This window comes from Peromyscus maniculatus, chromosome 6 (assembly GCF_049852395.1).
Source record: "Peromyscus maniculatus bairdii isolate BWxNUB_F1_BW_parent chromosome 6, HU_Pman_BW_mat_3.1, whole genome shotgun sequence".
Taxonomy (NCBI): Eukaryota; Metazoa; Chordata; class Mammalia; order Rodentia; family Cricetidae; genus Peromyscus; species Peromyscus maniculatus.
This window is the reverse complement of record NC_134857.1, coordinates 84,982,776-85,005,544: the sequence shown is the minus strand read 5'-3', so window position 1 is coordinate 85,005,544 and position 22,769 is coordinate 84,982,776. Positions and strand designations below refer to the sequence as shown.

Genomic DNA, 22,769 nt, shown 5'->3' with positions numbered 1-22,769 from the left:
CAGAAAGATGCACTCTTTTTTTTTTTTTTTTTTTGGTTTTTTGAGACAGGGTTTCTCTGTGTAGCTTTGCGCCTTTCCTGAAACTCACTTGATAGCCCAGGCTGGCCTCGAACTCACAAAGATCTGCCTGCCTCTGCCTCCCGAGTGCTGGGATTAAAGGCGTGCGCCGCCGCCGCCACCACCGCCCTACTGTTCTTTTATCTTAAATTAACCCATTTCTATAAATCTATACCTTGCTTGTGGCTTACTGGCCTCTTTACATGCTGCTTCTCCTGGCGGTGGCTGCAGTGTCTCCTTCTTCCTGTTTCCCCAATTCTCCTCTCTCCTTGTCCCGCCTATACTTCTTGTCTGGTCACTGGCCATCAGTGTTTTATTTATATAGAGCGATATCCACAGCAATGGAGATTTGGAAAATAAGGAAAATGCAGGCATGTTTCATAGTCCCACCCTTCAGCCTTTTGGCTTCCCATGTGTTCTGTTTCTTTGCAGAAAGCTCGTCTTCCTAAATTGGAGGTCTAGCTCAGTGGTTGAGGTTAGTGTTGTCAATCTAATGTGCTCTGGATTCACCTGGGCAAAGAATCCCAATGAGGGCCGGGGCGGTGGTGGCACAACCCTTTGATCCCAGCACTCAAGAGGCCAGCCTGGTCTCCACAGGGAGTTCCAGGAAAGGCGTGGGTTATCTTGATTATGTTAGTTGAGGTGGGAAGGCCCATCCACTGTGGGTGGCACCATTCCTGGGCAAGGGATCCTGGACTGTCTTAAGAGTGGAAGAGTGAGCTGAGCACTAGCATGTGTGCATTGGTTCACTCTTCTCTGTTCTTGACTGTGGATGTGATGTGACCAGCTGCTGCCAGTTCCTGCCACCTGAACTTCCCACAGCGATGGACTGTCACCTGGAACTGTGAGGTCAATAAACCTTTTCTTAAGTTGTTTTTGTCAGAGTATTTTATTTCAGTAACAGGCAATGAAACTAAGACAGTGGTAGAGCCTTTACCCAGCCTATGTGAGGTCCTGGGTTCAGTTCTGAGCCAACGGATGGGGACCTCTTCCGACTACCTGGTAAACTGAGAGATGGAAGAGAGATAGGTAGATTAACAAGGGAGTTTCAGTGATTCTGTTACAAGATTCAAAGCTCTTGTTTCAATTTAGCTTTCTTACTGATTATTGTGAATTAATAAGATTTCATAGTTTTTGTATTTGCCAATGAGGTTCTTCTACATAATTGCTTTTTAATCCTCTAATAAAAAGCATAGGAAGACCACCTCCAAATCCAAGCTATTTTCAATGTTTCATTTCCTATTTCCTTAGCAGGAGTAGATAATTATTTTAGATAGAGTGTTAGCTTGCAAATTAAAGTCCATCCTGTCCTTCCTCCTATAAAAGACATGCATCTCTTCCTTGTTGGTTCAGGCCTTGTTGATTAGTTTGTTTTTGAGATAGTCTTACTGTGTAACCCAGACTGGTCTTGAATTCCCATATCTCTTGTCTCAGCCTCCTGAATGCTGGGGGTTTATAGGTCTTACCACCAGGCCAACTTGTTTTTGGTTTTGCTTTTCTGGATTTGTTTTGTTTTGTTGCCTCTGTATGTTTGTGTGTGTGTATGTGTGTCTGTCTGTGTGTGTGTGTGTGTGTGTGTCTGTGTGTCTGTGTGTCTGTGTATGTACACACATGTGGGTGCTGGTGCCTGTGAATACCAGAAGAGGATTCCCTGGAGCTGGAGTTACAGGCAGTTGTGAACCACCCAATGTAGATGCTGTGAATCAAACTCTGGTCCTCTGCAAGAGCAGCAAGAACTCCTAACCTCTGAGACATCTCTCCAGCCCCCTGCCTGTTTTTGTCTTTGTTTTGTTTTGTTCTTTAGCATTCCATTTTCATAAGCTTTACCAGTCTGCAAAAATGCTATCACCAGTAGAAGAACCCACATAAAGGTTTCCACCTAAAGGAGAGAACCAACTCCTACAAGTTGTCCTCTGACTTTCATACACATGCCCTCCCCCATAAGTAAATATAAATGTAAATAAATAAAGACCCAACCTTTAATCCCAGCACTCAGCAGGCAGAGGCAGGTGGATCTCTGTGAGTTCGAGGCCAGCCTGGGCTACAGAATGAGTTTCAGGACAGGCACCAAAACTACACAGAGAAACCCTGTCTCAAAAAACCAAAAATAAGCAGGGCGGTAGTGGCGCACGCTTTTAATCCCAGCACTCGGGAGGCAGAGCCAGGTGAATCTCTGTGAGTTCGAGGCCAGCCTGGGCTACCAAGTGAGCTCCAGGAAAAGGCGCAAAGCTATGCAGAGAAACCCTGTCTCAAAACAACAACAACAACAACAAAAAAAAAAAACCCAAAAATAAAAAATAAAAATAAAGAAATAAAGAGCCCAAGGATGGTGGTACACACTTGAGTCCCAGCTGTTCTAGAGACTGAGGCAGGAAGAAGGTAAGTTTTTTTTGTTTTGTTTTTCTTTTGGTTCTTTCCAGAACCAGATCTTCCTGCCTCTGCCTCCCGAATGCTTGGGATTACAGGCGTGCACTACCACTGCTGGGCGGAAGAAGGTGAGTTTGAGGCTAACTTGAGGCAATTTAGCTAGACTCTATGTTAAAAGAACTTTTTTATTATCATTTTGAAAAGATTTATTTAAAAAAGAATAAGAGTAAGGTGGTAGTGGCAAATGCCTTTAATCCCAGAACTCAGGAGCCAGAGGCAGGCAGATCTCTGTGAATTCAAGGCCAGCCTGGTCTACAGAGTGAGATCCAGGACAGCCAGAGTTACACAGAAAAAAATCTTATCTCAAAAAACCCAAACCAGCCGAGCAGTGGTGGTGCACACCTTTAATCCCAGCACTTGGGAGGCAGAGGCAGGCGGATCTCTGTGAGTTCAAGGCCAGGCTGAGCTACCGAGTGAGTTCCAGGAAAGGCGCAAAGCTACACAGAGAAACCCTGTCTCGAGAAAAAAAAAACAAAAACAAAACCCAAACCATGCGGGGAGGGGGGGGGGTTGGGGCACACACCTTTAATCCCAGCACTTGGGAGGCAGAGGCAGGCGGATCTCTGTGAGTTCGAGGCCAGCCTGGTCTACAGAGCCAGATCCAGGAAAGGCACAAAGCTACACAGAGAAACCCTGTCTCGGAAAAAAACAAAAAACAAAAACAAAAAGAATGATTTCCTGCCAATTTAGAAAGCTGGTCTTTCTAAAATAACCTCAGCTAGAAACTGATTATTTTCTAACATAGCCTTTTTGCTCCTTTTCTGAAAGAGTGCAGGACAGTTTTAACCCACTATGGAAGAGCCTGGTCTACAAAGTGAGTTCCAGAACAGCCAGGGCTGTAACACAGAGAAACCCTGTCTTGAAAACCAGAGACAGAGGACACTTTCCACATCTCGATTATCCAGTACAACTATAGTATGATTCCATTTCCTTCTCTGTGGTGGCTATCATCTGGAAATCATCCAAGAAATAAAGACATTCAGAAATGGAGGAAGGTATGGATGAAGGCTAAAGACATTCCCAGGAAGCAAGGCCTTTAGGCAACTGGATTATGGGCTATGAACTTTCCTCAACCTTTGATTCAGGAGGCAGAGCCAGGGGGATCTCTGTGAGTTCAAGGCCAGCCTGGTCTACAGAGCGAGATCTAGGACAGGCACCAAAACTACATAGGGAAACCCTGTCTCGAAAAACCAAACCAAAAAACCCAAAAACTGTTTTCTCTAACAGTTTAACGCTTCTCTCTCTCTCTCTCTCTCTCTAAAAGCCTATCACTGATTTCTACAGCTGTAGGTGTGTAGTTGTGTAGTTACTAAATACTCGTTGGTTACTTCCAAGTGTTGGGTTCAGTGTCGTACAGGGAGGACACACAGCAGTTAATAGTTAGCAATGCCTCTGTGCCAGGCGCTTTTGGATACAGTTTACCTAGAACTGCTCAGTGGGAAAGCACTCTTATCTGACAGTCTATGCAGCAATAATTCCAGCAATTTAATCTCTACCTCCCTATCCAGAATAATTAGAATTCTAGTGTTTCTCTTTAATGTTTTGACATCAAGGAGATAACAACTTTGTAGATCCCTCCCAGCTCCAAGGCTTGATCAGAACACACCACAGGCAGGTGCTTTGCTTATAAAACACGAGGAAAGAAAATATAAAGAAATTATTCATAGAAGCCTTGATTCTGGCTCAGGATGGTAGTATACATAGGCCTTTAATCTCAGCACTGGGTGGGGGTGGGGAGTGGACACAGGTGGATGGCTGTGAGTTCAAATCAGCCTGGTCTACATATTGAGTTCTGGGACAGCCAGGGCTGTCCTGGAACTTATTCTGTAGACCAGACTGGCCTGGAACTCAGAGATCCACCTGCCTCTGCCTCCCAAGAGCTGGGATTAAAGTTATGTGCCAACACCACTTTGTTTTTTTTTGTTTTTTTTTAAAAAAAAAAAAGGCCTCAGCCTGTATCATCACCTGTGTGCATATAGTTCCAATGCTTGGGAAGCCATCAGCCTGAAGCTACATAGTGAGTTCCAGGCCATCCTAGGCTATAAAATGAGATCTTGAAGTTGGCTTCCCTCCCCCAATTCAGACTTTACCACCATCACTACCACACCTTAAAAAATAAATTGGGGAACAATTGACGGAGAAATGGCTAAGCAGTTAAGAGCATTGGCCGCTTTTCCAGAAGACTTGGGTTCAATTCCCAACACCCACATAGTAGCTAACAACCATCTGTAACACCAGTTCCAGGAATCCAATGCCTTCTGGCCTCCAAGGGTACCAGGCCTACAACGGTACACAGATAACCATACAGACAAAACATCAGGACACATAAAGTTAGAAAAAAATGTATTTTAAACTTGGCGGTGGTGGCACACGCCTTTAATCCTAGCACTCAGGAGGCAGAGGCAGTTGGATGTCTGTGAATTCAAGGTCAGCCTGGGCTACAACTCATTAGATTCAGGAAATCCCTGAAACTGACCAGATTAACCAGCCCCCTCCCTCTCCAAGCTCACAGAAACAGTGAGAGGATGGTTGAGAGACAGACAAGTTGAATTGCCTGAAAGAGGATCAGAGCAGTGGAGATGGCTGGAAGAGAACCAGGCCAACTAGTCTACCTAGGAGACACTCTCTAAGCCTCTGAGGTGCCTGAGAGCTGTGCAGCGAGCTTACATTCCCAGCTTTGTGAGCAGTCACCCATGCTGAGGTAGGCTTCGGTGGTGCAGCTGTCTGGGAGTCGGTTTTTGCTCCTGTAAGTGACCCCTCACCCACAACCCCTTGGTTCACCAAACTGAACTTTGGTAGTATTCTTTGCTCTGTCGTTGGTTCCCAATCCGGGGTGAGTATATATCTGTTTACATTCTCCAAGAATTGTATCACACAGTAGTGTGTGGGAGAGGGGTGCAGATCTCTGTGAGTTTGAGGCCAGGGAACCTGGTCTACATAGTGAGTTCCAGGACAGCCAGGGCTACATAGTGAGACCCTAAAAGAGTGGAGTTTGGTTCTCAGTACCCACACGTGGAGACTGACAACTGTTTACAACGCCACCACCAGGGAATCTGACCCCCTCTTCTGGACGATACAGGCACTCAAATGTGCACATACTTTTGCACACGCACACACACACAATTTTTAAAAATTGAAAAGAAGTCTTGCCTAGCAAGCACAAGGCCCTGGGTTTGGTCCTCAGCTCAAAAAGAAAAAAAGAAAAAAATTGAAAAGAAGATATTCATTAAAGTTTGGGCACAAAAGCACATTCTAAAAATTTGAAGGTTTTTTTTTTTTTTAGTGGTAGGGCTGCAGACAAAGTTTACTTTGTTTTTATTTGTGTTTCTTTGGTAACTTGTTGGCTCCCCTACCCCACCCCAAATAGGATCTCATATAGCCCAGACTGGCCTTGAATTGACGGTATAGCTCAGGATAACCTTGGATTGCTGACCCTTCCACTTCTATCTCCCACATGCTGGAATTACATGTGTGCACCACTAAGCCTGTCTGGTTGGTTGGTTAGCTCTTGTTTATTTGTAATTTTTTAAGTGGTACCATGACTACCTGATGGGGAAAAGGTAGACATTCTACAGAGATGATCATTTTATGGTAAGTATCTGTGGTAAATGGTTTTTTAAAAATACTGTGTATGATGGCGCATGCCTTTAATTTCAGCACTCTGGAAGCAGAGGTAGTGGGGCCTCTGTAAATTCAAGGCCAGGCAAGGAAGGCTACATGGTGAGACTTTGTCTGAAAAAAAAGAAAAAAGAGAGGAAAAAAGAAAGAGGGAAAGAAAGAGAGAGAGAGAGAGAAAGAAAGAAAACCTAGGCGTGAATAATTGTTTCACATATATATGCAAAAACAAGGATGAAATCCCAGAACAATAAGCTAGAGGGTGGGTTGGAAACACTGTAACCAGGTTCTGTTACTATACAGATGGAAAAGCTTGAGTTTATCCAAGGCCATACAGGGCAGGGCTTCCACCCAAACAAGCAAACTGTTGAATTCCCAGGATCTTTAGCTCATCCGCTTTTCCTTCCTACTCTGTATAATGCGGTGGCTGGCAACAGCAGCGGTGACTCTGAAAGAGGCGCAGAAAACTTGAAGATAAAAACAGCAACTTTTGAGTAACGTTGGAACACAGCTTTCTGTTCTGAATTGATATTTGGAGAAAGAGAAAGAATAAAGTACATGCTTTATGGTTATAGGCAAAACAGCCCATTTGAAAACAGAGCCTCCTGATGCTGGTTTGAATATCATCCGCTAATATCTCCCTCTGCTTGCTGTTAATATCCCTGAGTACAGAGACTACGAGAAATAAACATTCACTTCTCAGAGCCAGTGAGATGACTCAGGGGGTAAAGGTGCTTGCTGCCAAGGCTGATTTCCATCCTTGGGACCTTCATGATGGGAGGAGAGAACACAAGTCCATGGCACATGCATGCCTACGCACATTACACACAGAGAATAAATGTGAAGAAGAAAAACAACCAGTAAGGAACATCAGGTGCATTTTTTGATAGATTTAGTCATTCAACCAGCATTTATTCCTTGAGCTCCCATCACGAAGCTGACTCTGCCCTCTGCTATGTGACTCTGTGCTCACTTGTACCTCATAGGGCTGAATTAGTGTCTTAGCAGTACAACGCATGTAGCAGGTTTTCTCTGAACGCTTGTGGACAAAACGAGTTCACCATGGCTTGTTTTGCCGTGAACTAAATAGTTACCACGTCAGACATACATTTTGGGAGATGGGGAAATAATGTAGACTAACCAGTTCTGATGTGACTTTTAATTTTAGCATGCTTCTTCCAATTCAATCTATAATCCAAATGACCTAGAACTAGGTCTAATGTCTGGCTATGAAAAGATTCCTGACACAAAATTCATTTGAATGTGGTCAACTGATGGCAAAGCTTTGCTGCTGTCATTTAGATGTGAACAGATTGTTGTCATGGTTACGATTTTGCTCTTTAAAAAGGAAACACTTTGGTATTTACTATAGTTATCATAGTTTGCATGAGACAATTTGGGGATATAATCAGAGAGCTTACATGACTGAGCAATTTTGGAAGTTCCAGATTCCAACACCAATACTTAACATAAATCTCCAAAGTTGTGTGTATACATTTGTACTATACTTACTTCTTTATTATTATATTTTTGCAGTGCTGAGAATTGACCTTAGAGTCTCATGCATGGTAGGCAAGCATTCTACCATTGAGCTTTATTCCAGCCCAGGTGAGTGTATGTGTATTTTAAAGAATTGTTATTTTATATGTATGACTGTTTTGCCAGCACATATATGTACATGCATATGTCTATTGAGAAGAGGGTGTTGGATCCCATAGAATTGGAAATACAGATGTTTTTTTGTTTGGTTGGTTGTAGTTTTTCAAGACAAGGTTTCTCTGTGTAACATCCTTGGCTGTCCTGGATCTCGCTCTATAGACCAGGTTGGTCTCTAACTCACAGAAATACTCCTGCCTCTGCCTCCTGAGTGTTGGGATTAAAGGTGTGCACCACCACTGCCTGGTAAGTAGTATGTTTTAAAATGACCGGAATACTGAGAGCTTTAACAGATACGGAGGAGACCAAGTGAATTTCAACCATGCCTTTTAATTTACACCTCAGAGAAACGGAGTCAAAGAAGTGAAACCTTGTAGGTGCTCCACTCTATTATCTCCCTTAAGAAACAAGAGATTCTAATACTTTTAATTTGTCTAGAAGAGTAAACCCAAGTCCAAGTCTCCCTTGTAGACAGAGCAGTGCTGCTTGGGACCTCCAAGTGTTGGCTTCTAATGTGTCTTCCAAAAGAGAGCAATACTGTCCTCTGACCTGGGGAGACAGTGACAGTGTGTGGCGTGTGACCTTATACTCTGATAGGACTCTGGCACCTGTGTGGGATTTTTTTTTTTTTTTTGATAGCTTATACTTTCTTACTTTTTAGCAGATACAGAGACGAAGCACCTGACATCTGAAACTCAACCGATCCACAGGTTTCCTAATGTTGAAAGGGGTCTAAATGTCGTTGCCACTTTTAGATGGACCTTAGATCCCAGTTAATGAGCAGGCGCCAGCCAGTGGAAGAGATACATGAGCTTGGGTCTCAGAGGGTAGGTACTGAAGATGAAATCATAAACCAGGACATCTGATGTGTGTCTCATACACAATGAGCAAGCGAAGGCTGCTGACGGAAATGTCATAGGCAGCTGCTTTTAGAGCTTGGCTCTCCCCTCAGCCACTAGGCCCCACCCTCTTCCTGCATGCGAGTCATCTGGGGCTCTCTGTTCTCATCCTGCGTGCTTTGAAGCAGTCTGTAAAGTGATATCTCTTCAGCCTCTTTCATGGTTGTTTGATGTGTCTGGTGGGGTTATAAGAATAACTGGCTCACCTACAGCTTGAGTCGTGAAGGAAGATTTACCTTAGGAGAGACTTGCCTGCAGTGCCCTGAGCAGTTACAAGGGCAGTCTGAGGTTCCCATTAAACTCTGTGCATCAATATACTCGGAACACGCCGTTTGCGTCTACAGCTTCCCCAGTTGTTCAGTTAAACCCGCAGCCCTGCGTGAATTAATGGACTGGGGAACAGGCTCTTTCCTCCAGCCTTGAGTTCTCTTCCCTTCGCTTTTCCATCACTCAGTCCCCCTTTTTTGAATTTGAGTTGAGAAACGTTAAGTACTTTGAAGAGATCTTTCCGGACCCCACTGCTCAAAATGAGCACGGCTCCCTCCGTCACCCTAGTAGCACTAGTCTTGGTCTTTACAACCGATGTTATGCTTATTTCCTAAGACCTGTTCTATATTTATCCTCGCTATCAGATTGTGAGTTCCATGAGGGGTGAAGTTGTGCCTCGCTCCTGCACCTTGGCTCTCCAGCGCCACGGACCGTGCATCACCAAGCTCGTCGGCTGGATAAATGAGTGATCAATTATATCTCATAATCACGTTGAGATTCCTTTGTCGAGAAGCCCACTCCTGAACTCCCTGTGCCGCGCTAATCATGCAGGGGAAATTAAGAACAGGTATTGAGCAAGAGCCAAACGGAATCCTGCTTGTTGGGTGGCTCTTCCAGCCTTGGCTGTTCCTTCCATCTCTGCATCAATACGACCTCAATTCTCCTGTCACGAGAACTGTTCCTAATTCTCTTTAAGTAAGCAACCATGTCTTAGAAGACTGTGGTCTGTTTTTATATGAAAACAGAAATCGCTGGCTACCCCCACCTGTACAACCTCACTGGGAACAGCCTTTCATTAGGCTTCCTTTGGGGCCACCAACCAGCTCCCAAGTCATGACACAGAGACTTATTAGTTATGAATACTAGGCCTTAGCTTAGGCTTGTCCCACTAGCTCTTATAACTTGATTTAACCTGTTTCTCTTTATCTACATTCTGCCTTGGGGCTTCTAACCTTTCCTTCATTCTGTATGTCCTACTCCGTGTCTGTTTGCCTGGCAGCTGCCTGCCTGGCTGGCTGGCCCCAGGCATCTCCCTCTCTTCCTCTTCCCTTCTCTCTTCTCTCCAGCCTAGATTCCTCCTCCTACTTATTCTCACAGCTATCCCTCTACTGCCTAGCTATTGGCCATTCAGCTTTTTATTAGACCAATCAGGTGCCTTAGGCAGGCAAAGCAACACATCTCTACATCATTAAACAAATGCAGCATAAACAAATGTAACACATCTTTATATAGTTAAAGTAATATTCTACAAGAGGAGGTGGATGCTGGGAAGAGAAGGAAGGGTCACAGTAAAAACAGGAACAAACCATATGAAAATATTCATATAATCTGTAGTTGTGATTGATACTGAGTTCACTAACTTCAATAAACTTTTACTAAAATAACCTACTAACTCTAGATGTTCCTGAAATATTGACCTAAACCCATTCATTTTTTTTGTTGTTGTTGTTGCAACAATATCTTACTCTATAGCCCAGACTGGCCTGAGAGCCACTGTGTAGTCCAAGCTGCCCTTGAGTTCTCAGTAATCCCCCTGCCTCAGCCTCTTGAGTGCTGAGATTACAGGTCTGAGACACTACTATATCATTGAATATCTCGTTCTAGTTAGAAATTTCTTAGAATAGACTCATAACTGAAAGAGAAAATCCATTAATTCATTGACTGTTGACTCAATCATTGTCGAGCACTTCCCTAGGTATCTGGAAATGTCAGTAAGACCAGGCGTGGTGGAGCACTGCTTTGACCCCAGCAAAAGCAGGCTAGTCTTTGTGAGTCCCAGGCCAGCCAGGGCTGTGCCGTGAGTTCTTTCTCCTTGCTTCCCACAACCTCTCTTGCAGTTAGGTTAGGATCATGTGACTATAGCTGGCTTATGGCCTATGAAAGAAGTGCCATGTATAATTTCCAAGCAGAGGAAAGGATCCGTTTGTGTGTCTCCCCTCAGACACAGCATTCTCAGTGCCCATATGTTTCAAGATAGAGGCTGAGCCTCCGTGGTCTCTGTCCACTGTCCGCTCTTGCTGCTGTAATAAAACACTTGAGGCTAGAGTTGGGTAGAGTGACATGTACCTGTGATCTTAGCACCTTCGAGGTGAGGCAGGCGGATTCCAAGTTGAAAGCCAACCTGGGTTATATAGTGAGAACCTGTTTCACAAAAGAAAAGCGGGAGCCTGGATAACCTACAAATAATATAAATTTATTGCTCTAAGTGCTCACAGCTGTCAAGTTCAAGTTCAAGATAAGGGAGGGTTGACATCCAGGGAGGGCTACATCTTCCAGAGGTGATGAGGACTGTGACTTCATAGGTAAAAAGGCAGCAGAGAGATGCACTTGCTACCTCAAGCCCTTTTATGAAGCCCTAAGCCATTAATGATTGGTAAATCACAGCCTAATCCCCTCAAGGCCTCATCTCTTAATATTGTAATGGGAATTAAGTTTAAGCATGAATTTTGGAGAAAACACAAACATTCAAACCATAATATTCCATTCCTGATCCTCCAAAATCTGTAGCCTTTGAGTAAGATCCAGGACAGGCACCAAAACTACACAGAGAAACCCTGTCTCGAAAAAAAAAGAAAAAATATCTGTAGCCTTCTCCCATGGGAGATACCTTCGTTCCATCCCAGCAGTCCCTAGCATCTCAACTTGCACTAATCACCTTCAAACCACGTGCAAAGTCTCATCCAAATGCAGCCTAAATCAGATGGTGCTGGAGGTACAATTCATCCTAAGGCAAGTAGAGAATAGACACTTTCCCATTCCAAACAGTAGCAATGGGCCAGAAGGACTAGGTAACAGCTCTTAAGTAGATCTAAAACCCAGAAAGAAAATAACCTTAAACCTTGAGAACGAGGCTAGGAAATGATCCTTGACCGTCTGTCCTACTTTCCAGACACACTGGAGCAGAGGTTAGGCCCTGGGCAACCCCACCTCCACAGCTTCTCAGAGAGCAGCTGCTTGGAGTTGAGCGCTGTGTCTCTCCCAGCCTCTATTACCCCTCCAGACACAGAGCCTGTCTGTGGTGGCCCCAGCCTCCCTGCTCTCCTGAGTGCCTTAGCCCTAGGAAAGCTCTCTGCATGGGCCTCAAAGCTGTCGGGGGACAGCTTTTGAAATGTAGGGTGAAGCAGCATCTCCAGGCTCTTGCTCTGTGCATACCTAAAGAGCTGGCCCTACAGAACACTGCCAGTGTTTATGTGCTTTCAAAGGGGTCGCAACCGAGCCACTCCTGGGCCCGTTGGAGTCCCAGCCTGGGTGGCCGGAGTGCTGCATTGGAATGTGGGTAGAGATGAGGCGGTCCTGGGCAGTGACCCTTAACTATTCTGTGCTCAAGGCCATAGCTCTCTCAGCCTATGCTAGGGCTAGCAGCCTGGAAGATGTCTTAAATGCCTCACCAGGGTTCCTCCTCTGCCCTCATCCTAGCCACACTAACCCTCCTCATGAAACGATTGCTTGGACCACACCCCTAGTATCCTCCCAGCTGACTTTTACAGCCTCGTCAAGTTCTGTTGCCTTCTTAGTTATAAAGTCCATCTTTAATGTGCTCTTGTTTTCTCACATTTTACACATAAGTCGTCAAAAGTAGCCATGCAGCCTGGCAGTGTGGCACATGCCTTTAATCTCAACATTCAGGAGACAGAGGCAGGCAGATCTCTTGTGTCTGAGGCCAGCCTGTTACAGTCCAGCCGGGGCTATCTACATAGAAGAGACCCTGCCTGTCTCAAAAAAAGCAAACAAAAAACAAAAATAAAAAAAAAGAAGCCATGTAAACCTCCTCAGTACTTTGTTTAGATATTTCTTTCACCAAATACTCTAGTTGAGGCTGGCAAATGGCTGGATGGGTAAATCGGCTTACCACCAAGCCTGACAACCTGCGTTGGATCCCTCCGACCCATGTAGACAAAGAGACTGACCTCCACAGTCTTCTGACCTCTGCACATGTGCTTTCACACACACACACACAATGCATACTATACATGTGCATAAATATAAAAAAGACAATCTGACTGATTGCTTGTAAATCCTGCCTTACATGAAGCATTAGGGCAAAGACACAATTCAGCCAGGTTCTTTGTCACTTTATAACAAAGCGCTCTTTGCTCCAGTCCCCGGCACCTTGTTCTTCATTTCCATCTGAGACCTCATCAAAATACCTTTTCCTGCCAACTTTGCTACCAGCATTCTGATTACAACCACTTAGGCAATGTCCAAGGTTTAGACACCAGAGACACCCTCGCCCAGAATTGCCCTTTAGCACTCCATTCCCAGCAAGCTAGGCTTGGTCTAGTGTGTGCCTCCCAACTCTTCCAGCCTCTCCCCATCGCCCACTTCTGTAGCTGGCTCTCCATTTTCAGATATTTGTTAGAAACAGTCTACTCTCAATACCAACTTACCTCTAAATGTATTTGTGCTGTTACTTATTTTTTTATTGATTTTACTTTATATATATATATGAATATTTTGCCTGCATGCACATAAGTGTACCACATGAGTGCCTGTTGGAGCCCCTAGAATTGGGATTACAGATGATTGTGAGCTACTATGTGGGTGCTGGAAATCAAACCTGTGTTACCTACAAGAACGAAAAATGCTCTTAACCACTGAGCCATCTCTCCAGACCCTTGAGCTGTTATTATAAATAAATAAATAAATAAATAGAAAGTTAGATGTGGGTGCTGGAGAAATGGCTTATTAATTAAAACTATAATACTTTAGCAGAAAATCCAAGTCCAGTTCCTAGCACTTTTGGGGTGACACACAACCCCCTTCTGCTCTCCACTGTCACCTGCATGCATGTACACACACACACACACACACACACACACACACACACACACACACACACAAGTAAATCTTTAGGGGAAAAAAAAGCAGGGTATAGTTTTTGTACACATGTGTAATGCCAGCCCTTGGAAGGCTGTGCTGGCCAGATTTATGTCAACTTGACACAAACTACAGTCATCTGAGAGGAGGGAACCTCAATTGAGAAAATGCCTACATAAGACTAGGCTGCAGGCAAACCTTTAGAGTATTTCCTTAATTGATGATTGATGGGGGAGGCCCACCCCATTGTGGGTGGTGCCATTCCTGGGCTGGTGGTCCTGGGTTCTATAAAAAAGCTGAGCAAGCCAAGGAGAGCAAGCCAGTAAGCAGCACTTTATTCTCTATGGCCTTTGCATCAGCTCCTGCCTCCTGTCCTGACTTCCTTCAGTGATGAACAGTGACATGGAAGCGTAAGAAGACTAAACCCTTTCCTCCCCAACTTGCTCTTTTGGTCATGGTGTTTCGTCAAAGCAATAGAAACCCTGACTAAGACAGAGGCAGGGGCAAGAGGACAGCCCAGAAGTTTAAGGCCAGCCTGGGCTCTATAGTGAAACCTTATCTCAAAAAGACAAAAGAAGCTGGGGATGGTGGTACACGCCTTTAATCCTAGCACTCGGGAGGCAGAGGCAGGCAGATCTCTGTGAGTTCGAGGCCAGCCTGGTCTACAGAGTGAGTTCCAGGAAAGGCACAAAGCTACGCAGAGAAACCCTGTCTCGAAAAACAACAAAAACAAAAACAAAAAAAACAAAAGAAGCTGGGGATGGTGGTACACGCCTTTAATCCTAGCACTCGGGAGGCAGAGGCAGGCTGGTCTCTGAGTTCAAGGCCAGTGTGTTTACAGACTGAATTCCAGGACAGTCAGGGCTGTTACACAGAGAAACCCTGTCTCGAAAACAACAACAAAAAGAGCTAACACATAGTTTCCATGGAGATGGGTTGGTGGGTAAAAGTGCTAGCTAGCTACACAAGCCTGAATTATCTCGGACCTCCACACAGGTTGTGACTTGCACACATCATACACACAATTTTCATGAAACTACCAAACAAATAAGTAAATAAAGCAAGTGAGATTGAGTCATTTTATAAATAATGGAAATGACCCGTCACAGCTGTGGAGAAGTTTAAGAACAAGGTGCCCAAAAGCTTGGCACCTGACAAGATCCAGGTCTCTGCTTCCAAGATGGTTCCTTGTTCTCACAAAGTAAAAAGGGCATACAGGCAAAGACATGCTGTGTGAAGCCTCTTTTGTAAGTTTTTTTTTTTTTTTTTTTTTCTCGAGACAGGGTTTCTCTGTGTAGTTTCAGTGCCTGTCTGGATCTCGCTCTGTAGAGCAGGCTGGCCTCGAACTCAGAGATCCGCCTGGCTCTGCCTCCTGAGTGCTGGAACTAAAGATGTGCGCCACCACTGCCCAGCTACAAGCCTACCTCTTAATATTGTAGATCTCGCTGCAGATTAAGTTCTGAGGACACAGATGCTCAGATCATAAACACGACTCAGAGGAATGGAGCAGCACTTGCCTGCTGATTGCCAGCCTGGGCTAGATGGATGACACGTGGGAGGTGCACACTTATATTGTGGAAGATGCTAAGAATCCAGGCTGTGGCCTATGAGATGGCCAGCATTCTCTGCACTGAGCACAGACCTGTTATTTATAATACCTTTTCACGTGCTAGGCACAGTGCTGGGCTGTATGATTTATTGTTGTTAAAGTCGTGAAAAGAAGTCCCTTTCCTTGCCAAAGGAGACATATTCAATATTCATTATGAGCTGTTACATCCACTTTTGCCAGATACCTTCTTTCTGTTTTCTTTTAATAATAGTTCTAAGACTGATGCAAATCCTGACATTTTAGAGAGAAAAAAAGATTTGGAGGTTTATTCTAAAAGGCAGAGATCCATGAGTCATTCAGATCCTGAGTTTATGGTGTTAGGGAAGAGTATTTAATTTGCCTTTTTTTTCCCCTGTAAGTAAAACTGGAGATAATATTTTGCTACTAATACCACGAGTCTATTATGATAATCTAGACGAGCTAACTGGATAAATTGGAACACTGAGTGTTACACACAACTCAAACTGAGAGGCATTGCAGGCTAAGGATGACGTAAGGCTTTCTTGTCACTCAGCCTTTACTGACAGGGCTTGTTTAGACTTACTATACACATTGACATTGTTATTTTTATTTTTCGTGATACTGGGGATTAAACCAGGGGCTTAAGCGCACACTGTCTGAGTGATATCCTCCGCCTATATACATTGGCTTTTAGTGTACATCATGCTTCTGCATTAATAAAAGCAAAATATAAAAGAAATAACTCAATTGAGGTAATTCAAAGTGCCTTCCTAGCCAGCCTGTCTTCTGAGTCACTTTTGTCTCTGAGTAAATACATCTATATTTCAGCCCAGTGCCATGTGTGCATCAAGAATACCATCTATGCGGCCTTCCTCAGGCAGGTCTCCACTGTTTGTGCTTTTGCTGTTATTTTGGGATTTTTCCCCCGTTTTTTATGTTCATTTGTTTGTTTGTTTTGTTTTGTTTTATTTTGTTTTGTTTCTCGAGACAGGGTTTCTCTGGGTAGCCCTGGCTGTTCTGGAACTCTCTACGTAGACCAGGCTGTCCTCGAACTCAGAGATCATCCTGTCTCTGCCTCCCGAGTGCTGGGATTAAAGGTGTACGCCACCACTGCCCGGCCTGAGGTCGTTTTTCTGAGACAGAGTCTCACTGTGTAGCACAGGGCTGTGTCGTGCTAGACAGGTAGTCTACCAACTCAGCGGCATTTCTAGCCCACGAAGGTTAGACTTACGGGAAAAAAACAACAACAAACCAACCTTGATTCAGGATACTGACCTGAAGGCCTTTAACTATTTATAAAAAGATTTATGGACACAAAAAGTTGGTGACCATAAAATACTGGCCATAGAGCCAGGCATAGTGGCACATGCCTTTAGTCCCATCACTCAGGAGGCAGAGGCAGGAGGCTCTGTGACTTTGAGGCCAGCCTGGTCAACAGAGCAAGTTCCAGGACAGTCAGAGCTACACAGAGAAACCCTGTCTCAAAAAATTAAAACAAACAAACAAAAAGCCTACTCCTGGGCAAAGTCATTGACCAGAAATATAGTACTAGAAATAGCGGTAAAAGCAGAGTTCTCGCTCCTAACACACCAAAAGTCTGACTGCCTTTGAGACGGACCTTCTGCAGCAAGTACCTCTCTCCTCATGTTTCTCGTTGTGTGCCATTTCCTCTGTGTTTAAAACCTTCCACTTTAATAAGCCAGGTGGTGGCGCACACCTTTAATCCCAGCACTGCAGAGGCAGGCGGATCTCTGAGTTCCAGGCCGACCTCGTCTATGGAGCTAGTTTCCAGTCATCTGAGGCTACACAGAGAAACTCTGTCTCAAAATGAAATAAAATAAAAGCACCGGGCGGTGGTGGCACATGCCTTTAATCCCAGCACTCAGGAGGCAGAGCCAGTCAGATCTCTGTGAGCTCGAGGCCAGCCTGGTCTACAGAGCAAGATCCAGGACAGGCACCAAAACTACACAGAGAATCTCTATCTCAAAAATAAATAAATAAATAAGTAAATAAATAAATAAATAAATAAATAAATAAAATCTTAAAATAAAATAAAAGCTTCCATGTTGGAGGGAAGTCCATTAAGACACAGTATGTTAAGAGGGAGGCCAAACAGTCCATCAGACAGGAAGCTCTTTAAGCTCAGGAAGTAACCCAATGGCTTCAGAAAGTCCCAGAAAGTTATCCTTACTTTGTTCTGTCCTCCCTTCCCTATCAGGGGTCAGTGAACATTTGCTCATGTCATGCAGAAATGGTGTTACACAATGTTCTAGAAGAAGAAAAATTGGAGTCCTTAAAGTAGAATGATGCTTAATATTCAAATTAGGGTTATAGATCCGAACTAAGAGGCACATTGTGTTACACTGCAAATAAATGCTATCTTGAATTAATAGAGGGTAAGGGCGGGGGAGGGGAAAACAACAGACTTTTTAATGTTTCAAATGCACATAGAGTTAAGGAGCAAAGCTCCATGGGATTTGAGGACTCCAAAGACCCATCTTAAGGCTGCCTTCTCTAGGACACTCTTATCAGACATTTAATCTCTGTGACAAATACCTTAGAGAAACAGATAAAGGCAGGAAGGCTTTACTGTGGCTCACAGTTTCAGGGGTTCCAGTCGGTGGCCAGCTAGCTTTCAGATCCAGGGCGATGGAGGTGCACCATGCTGGAGGAGGAGGCAGAGGCAGAACGCGGATGCTCAGCCTCGTGGCTGCCAGGAGGTAGGAAGAGAGACAGGACGAGGCCTGGGGAAAGGTAGTCCTTTCTGAGGCATGACCCCAGTAACCTGCTTCCTCTAACTAGGCCCACTAATAACATGTCTCCCATGGAGAAAGCCATCGAATGACGAACCCATTAGTATTCTAATCCACGGACTAGTCAGAGCCCTCAAGGTCCAAACACCTGTCAATATTTAGATTCACTAGCCGGGTTCCAAACCTTTACCACATGAGCCTTTTAGGATGTCCTGACATCTTCAATAACAATATTGTAATATTTAATTTGTAACTGACTTCAACTTTCTGGTTATTTTATCTATAAGCATCCCGACTCCCCATTGAGATCTGTGTGTGCGTGTGTACAAGTGTACACGCCGGCGCACACGTGTGGTGTGCATGCATGTGAGGCCAGACGCTGACACTGAGTATCTCACTATCACTCTTCAGCTTATCTTTTGACAGAAGAGCCTGTCTGAGCATGGCGCTCACTAATTGGTGACACTAGCTGGCCACTGAACTCTTGGGATCCATCTGTCTCCACTCTTCCGCCACCCAGTGAGAGGGTTACAGATAAGTGTGACCACACCTAGACTTTACCGGGGTTCTGGAGATCTGAACTCAAGTTCTCATGCTTTCACAGTAAGCATGCTCCAACTGAGCCGTCTCTCCAGCCCCTCAGTGAGATGAAAGAAAGGAAGGAAGGAAAGAAGAAAAGAAATTCTCTGTGTGTACCCCACGTAGCATAATGCCGTGTCACCGAAAACTACCTGTGCTTCTTCCTCTTTAACCCTGGAGGAGATACACAGTACGCGATGTCTCTAAAGATGATATCCTAGATGCCTTTTCAAAGAACTGAGCCACTCCAGAGAACCCACTTCATCTGCAGAACTATTGCGCAACCCAGCCCTCCTCTACTTCAGTGGAATGCTCCTGTCATTGCCAAGTGCTGCTTGCCTCGTGGAAATTCTTGGCCAGACCTATGGATTGCCAGACCTTGCAGCTGCTTACCCTTGAAGTCCAGTTCTCCTATAACATCAAATCCAACAACATTTCCTAATGACCTAACAAGAGTGGTCACCGAGCTAGTTGTCGGTGAGGCTAAGAGGTCACTGTCGCTACCCTCAAGTGGTACAGGAGCCATATAAAAACAAGCATATGACTACCAAACTACTAAGTGCAGACTAGGAATAATAAAGAGAAGGCAGAGGCAACACAGAAGAAAGGCTGCCTGTGTTAGCAACACGTGCTTTCTGCTCCTAGGACGTTAGGGATATTATTTCTGCACATCTCCATCTTTCTGCCTAAAATGTGGCCTTTCCAGGACCACCCTTTCTTCTAAGAGGAGGAGGCTTGGCTTTGCCTAAAACAGTGCTGTAAGTACTGGGGAGAACAGTGGAGCATGCCTGTAGTTCCAGTGTTCAGAAGGAAAAGACAAGAGGATCAAGAGTTCAAGGCCAGCCTTTGTTGCATAGTGAAACCTTGTCTCAAACTCTCAAGACCCAAAACCAATCGGAACAGAAAAGTGCAGTGGCCAGGGCCTCCTCTTCACCTCCTGCTTTCCTCTTTTCCCGCTGACCTCTTGCCTTCGGCCGCTTCATTCATTTCTCTGTGAGAATGAATGTCATCCCATTCCAGGTCTTCAGTCAGTGTGTTCTAAAAGGGGAGAGAGCCTGAGAGTATGAGTCAGCTTTATTCCTGGTACTGAACCCTGTTTGTTCTTGTATTAGTTGCCCTGAGGAACAGGGAAGAGAAATGCAGCTTGGGCTTCTCCGGCTATTAAAAGGAAATGATTGGCAGTCACCCCGTTTTCCCCAGTGAGAAGGAAGAGCTTGCACTCTGAGCTCCTGTTAGGCTGCATACAGCAGCTTCTGAAGTATTTGCTTTCTAATGCTTACCGTGTGCTCCCTTTGCCTTTGTTGCCCTTGGTGCTGGCTTCTTAAGCACAAAGAGAATCAGGCTACCCCAAGAAATCTCCAAGTATCTGCCTGGTGGCCTGGTGAGTGAAAAGGCTCTCCTTCACCTTTGCCAGGTAGAGTGACTCTCACTGACCTGCCCCTCTCCGCCCTCCCCCTCACCGTAGTACAGTGATTTGTGTGGGCATCTGTGTCCTAGTTAGAATGCAGCCTTCTTTTTTTTCTTTTTTCTTTTATTTATTTATTATGGATACAGTGTTCTGCCTGCAGGCTAGAAGAGGGCACCAGAGCTCATTACAGATGGTTGTGAGCCACCATGTGGGTGCTGAGACTTGAACTCAGGACCTCTAGAAGAGCAGCCAGTGCTCCTAACCTCTGAGCCATCTCTCCAGCCCCCAGAATGCAGCTTTCTAGAGGATAGGGTGTAGCTCAGTGGTGGAACCCCTGCCTTGCAAATATGAGGTGCTGGGTAGGATTTTCAGCACTGGAAAAACAAAAATAATTAAAGAATTCATTTTTTATGTGTCTTCATTCACTGTTCATATCAAATTGTGCAGTCCACATTCCAGGGTTCAACAAAAGTGTTTTTTTTTTTTTAAATCAATCAATCAATTAATTGACCAAACCTTAGTAGAATAAGTCTGTTATTATTGCCTTGCTGTATTAAAATGTATCATTCCTACATGCCAGCTCCTTAAGAGTTAAAAAAACGATGGCAAGGGCCTTCGAGGTGGCCCAGTGGATAAATGCTGCCTGCAAAACCTGGCGACCTGAGTTCGATCCCCGGACTGATAAGGTAGGAAGAAAGAACAGACTCCTGTGGATCATCCTCTGACCCCCACCTCTGCAGGTGTGGCCTGGCACATGCTCTATTCCACTCCACCCACAAAGGGGAAAAAAAGTGATAACAGTAGTTTCCTGTAATAAATCATTAACAGCTCCCCTGACAGCCAATGACAAGCAGAGAAAGGGTAGAGAATAGAGACTCTCATGGGGAGCGCAGTTGTCAGAGCCTAGTTCAGACCGTCACAGCAAAAGGAGTCTGTGCAGAATACCCCCACCTAGCAGCAGTATCTCTCTGACTTGTCAGCGGTCTGCAGACAGCCTCTGAAGGACCTGGCTCTGGATCTCACCCCGTCCTCACACTGTGAATGAAGAAGCCTGTAACCCTGAGAGGCTCCCTGACAGGGCTGCCGAGAGACTGAGCAGATGTAATAGGAATGCCCGGGCTCTTCTCCGACTGCCTATTTTGGCCATCTCTCTGCTTTGAGACGATGCTGTGGAGGGGTCAGAGGCTTGAGCCAAGCCAAAGATATAGGAGAAAGATCTGGAATCTACCTCAATGGGTAGGGCCCATTAAGACGAAAGGGAGTGCACGGTAGGGAATGCGCAGGAAAAACAAACCTTCTGGAAGGATCGCAGAGGGGCCAAGTCTTCCCACTTAGTTAACCCTCGAACACCGATAGGAGCCTCGTGCATCCCAGTGTGTGGATGTTGGACAGAGGCAGGAAATGGTAATGTCTCCCTGTCTTGAGTAAGTGGAGCTGACAGTTTAGACCCCCTGCTTGGTCTTCAGTGAAGAGAACAGTTTGAGTGCTCCTCCCAGCAAAGTCTAGAGCTCTCTCTGAGAAGAGGCTGTGAATCACCAAGTGGACTCAGTGCGTCCACTTTCGCTACACGTGTCCTGTGGTCTGGAGCTCTCTATCCACCCAAGAGTCTTTCCAGCCGGCAGAGAAGAGTTGGGAAGAATGAGTCTCAAACGTCGGGGTCTTGACGGGGCAGTAGTGCCACAGGGCTCTAAGGCCAGCACTCGGTGGGACTGAGCTCTGTAGTGAGACCTTGCCTCAACAAAGCAAAACCGAGCAGAACGGAACAACCCCAGCAAGACTTGTTCCACTGCATTGCCCCGTGTGGGAGCCCAAAAGTGCAGGGGAAAAACTTCCCCCAGGGGCTCCTAGGCCCTGTCCCTCCCCGAGGGACTACTGGCAGTTAATGGTTGCTAGAGGAGGAAGTCATTTTCTTCAGTGCTATAATCACTGATAAATTGCCCAGGCTAACCACCCAACTGTGCTCTTGAAAGCAACCCTACCTAAACACTCTGTGTGTCTCTCTGTCCTTCTCCCTCTCTGTCTGTCTGTCTCTGTCTCTCTATCTCTCTCTGTCTCTCTGTTTCTCTCTTAACTTGAACATAGGAGAGACTGGGAGAAAGATAAAGGAAAGTAATGGTACATGTGGTGTTGCACGCCTTTACTCCCAGCATTTAGGAGGCGGAGGCCATCAGATCTCTGTGAGTTTGAGGCCAATTTGGTCTACGTAGGGAGTTCTGGACCACTCAAGACTACATAATGAGACCGCGCGCGCGCGCGCGTGTGTGTGTGTGTGTGTGTGTGTGTGTGTGTGTGTGTGTGTGTGTGGTGGGGGAAAGGGCTGGATGGCTCAGCAGTTAAGAGTGCAAGAGTGCTTGCTGCTCTTACGGACAACCTGAGTTGGGTTCCCAGCACCCACATCAGGTAGCTCATAACAGCCTGTAGCTCCAGCTGCTCCAGGGGCTCCATTAACCTCTTCCGGTTTCTGAGAAGACCTGTACTCAAGCACACATTTATATTTTAAAAATAAATAAATAAATAAAAGCCAGGTATGGTGGTCCCCTTCTTTTATCCCAGCACTCCAGAGGCAGAGGCTGGCAAATTCCTGTCCAGTTGAGGACTGTGCTAGTTAGTTTTACGTCAACTTGACACAAGCCAGAAGAGGGGTCCTTAACTGAGAAAATCACTCCACCGATTGGCTTATGGGGAACTTTCTTAGTTATTGATTGATGTGGGAGGGCCAG

The 22,769-nt window shown here is 45.2% G+C and overlaps 1 long non-coding RNA gene across 1 annotated transcript in view; it reads left to right on the top strand.

Moving 5' to 3' along the window:
• Nucleotides 1–22,531, top strand: part of LOC121830281 (uncharacterized) — a 32,005-nt gene extending 9,474 nt beyond the window's left edge. Inside the window, exons 2-5 of the long non-coding RNA XR_006073422.2 lie at nucleotides 7,636–7,707; nucleotides 8,417–8,582; nucleotides 9,287–9,489; nucleotides 18,474–22,531. This is a non-coding gene — a long non-coding RNA (uncharacterized LOC121830281). The remainder of the gene's footprint in view (nucleotides 1–7,635; nucleotides 7,708–8,416; nucleotides 8,583–9,286; nucleotides 9,490–18,473) is intronic.
• The last annotated feature ends 238 nt before the right edge of the window (nucleotides 22,532–22,769 follow it).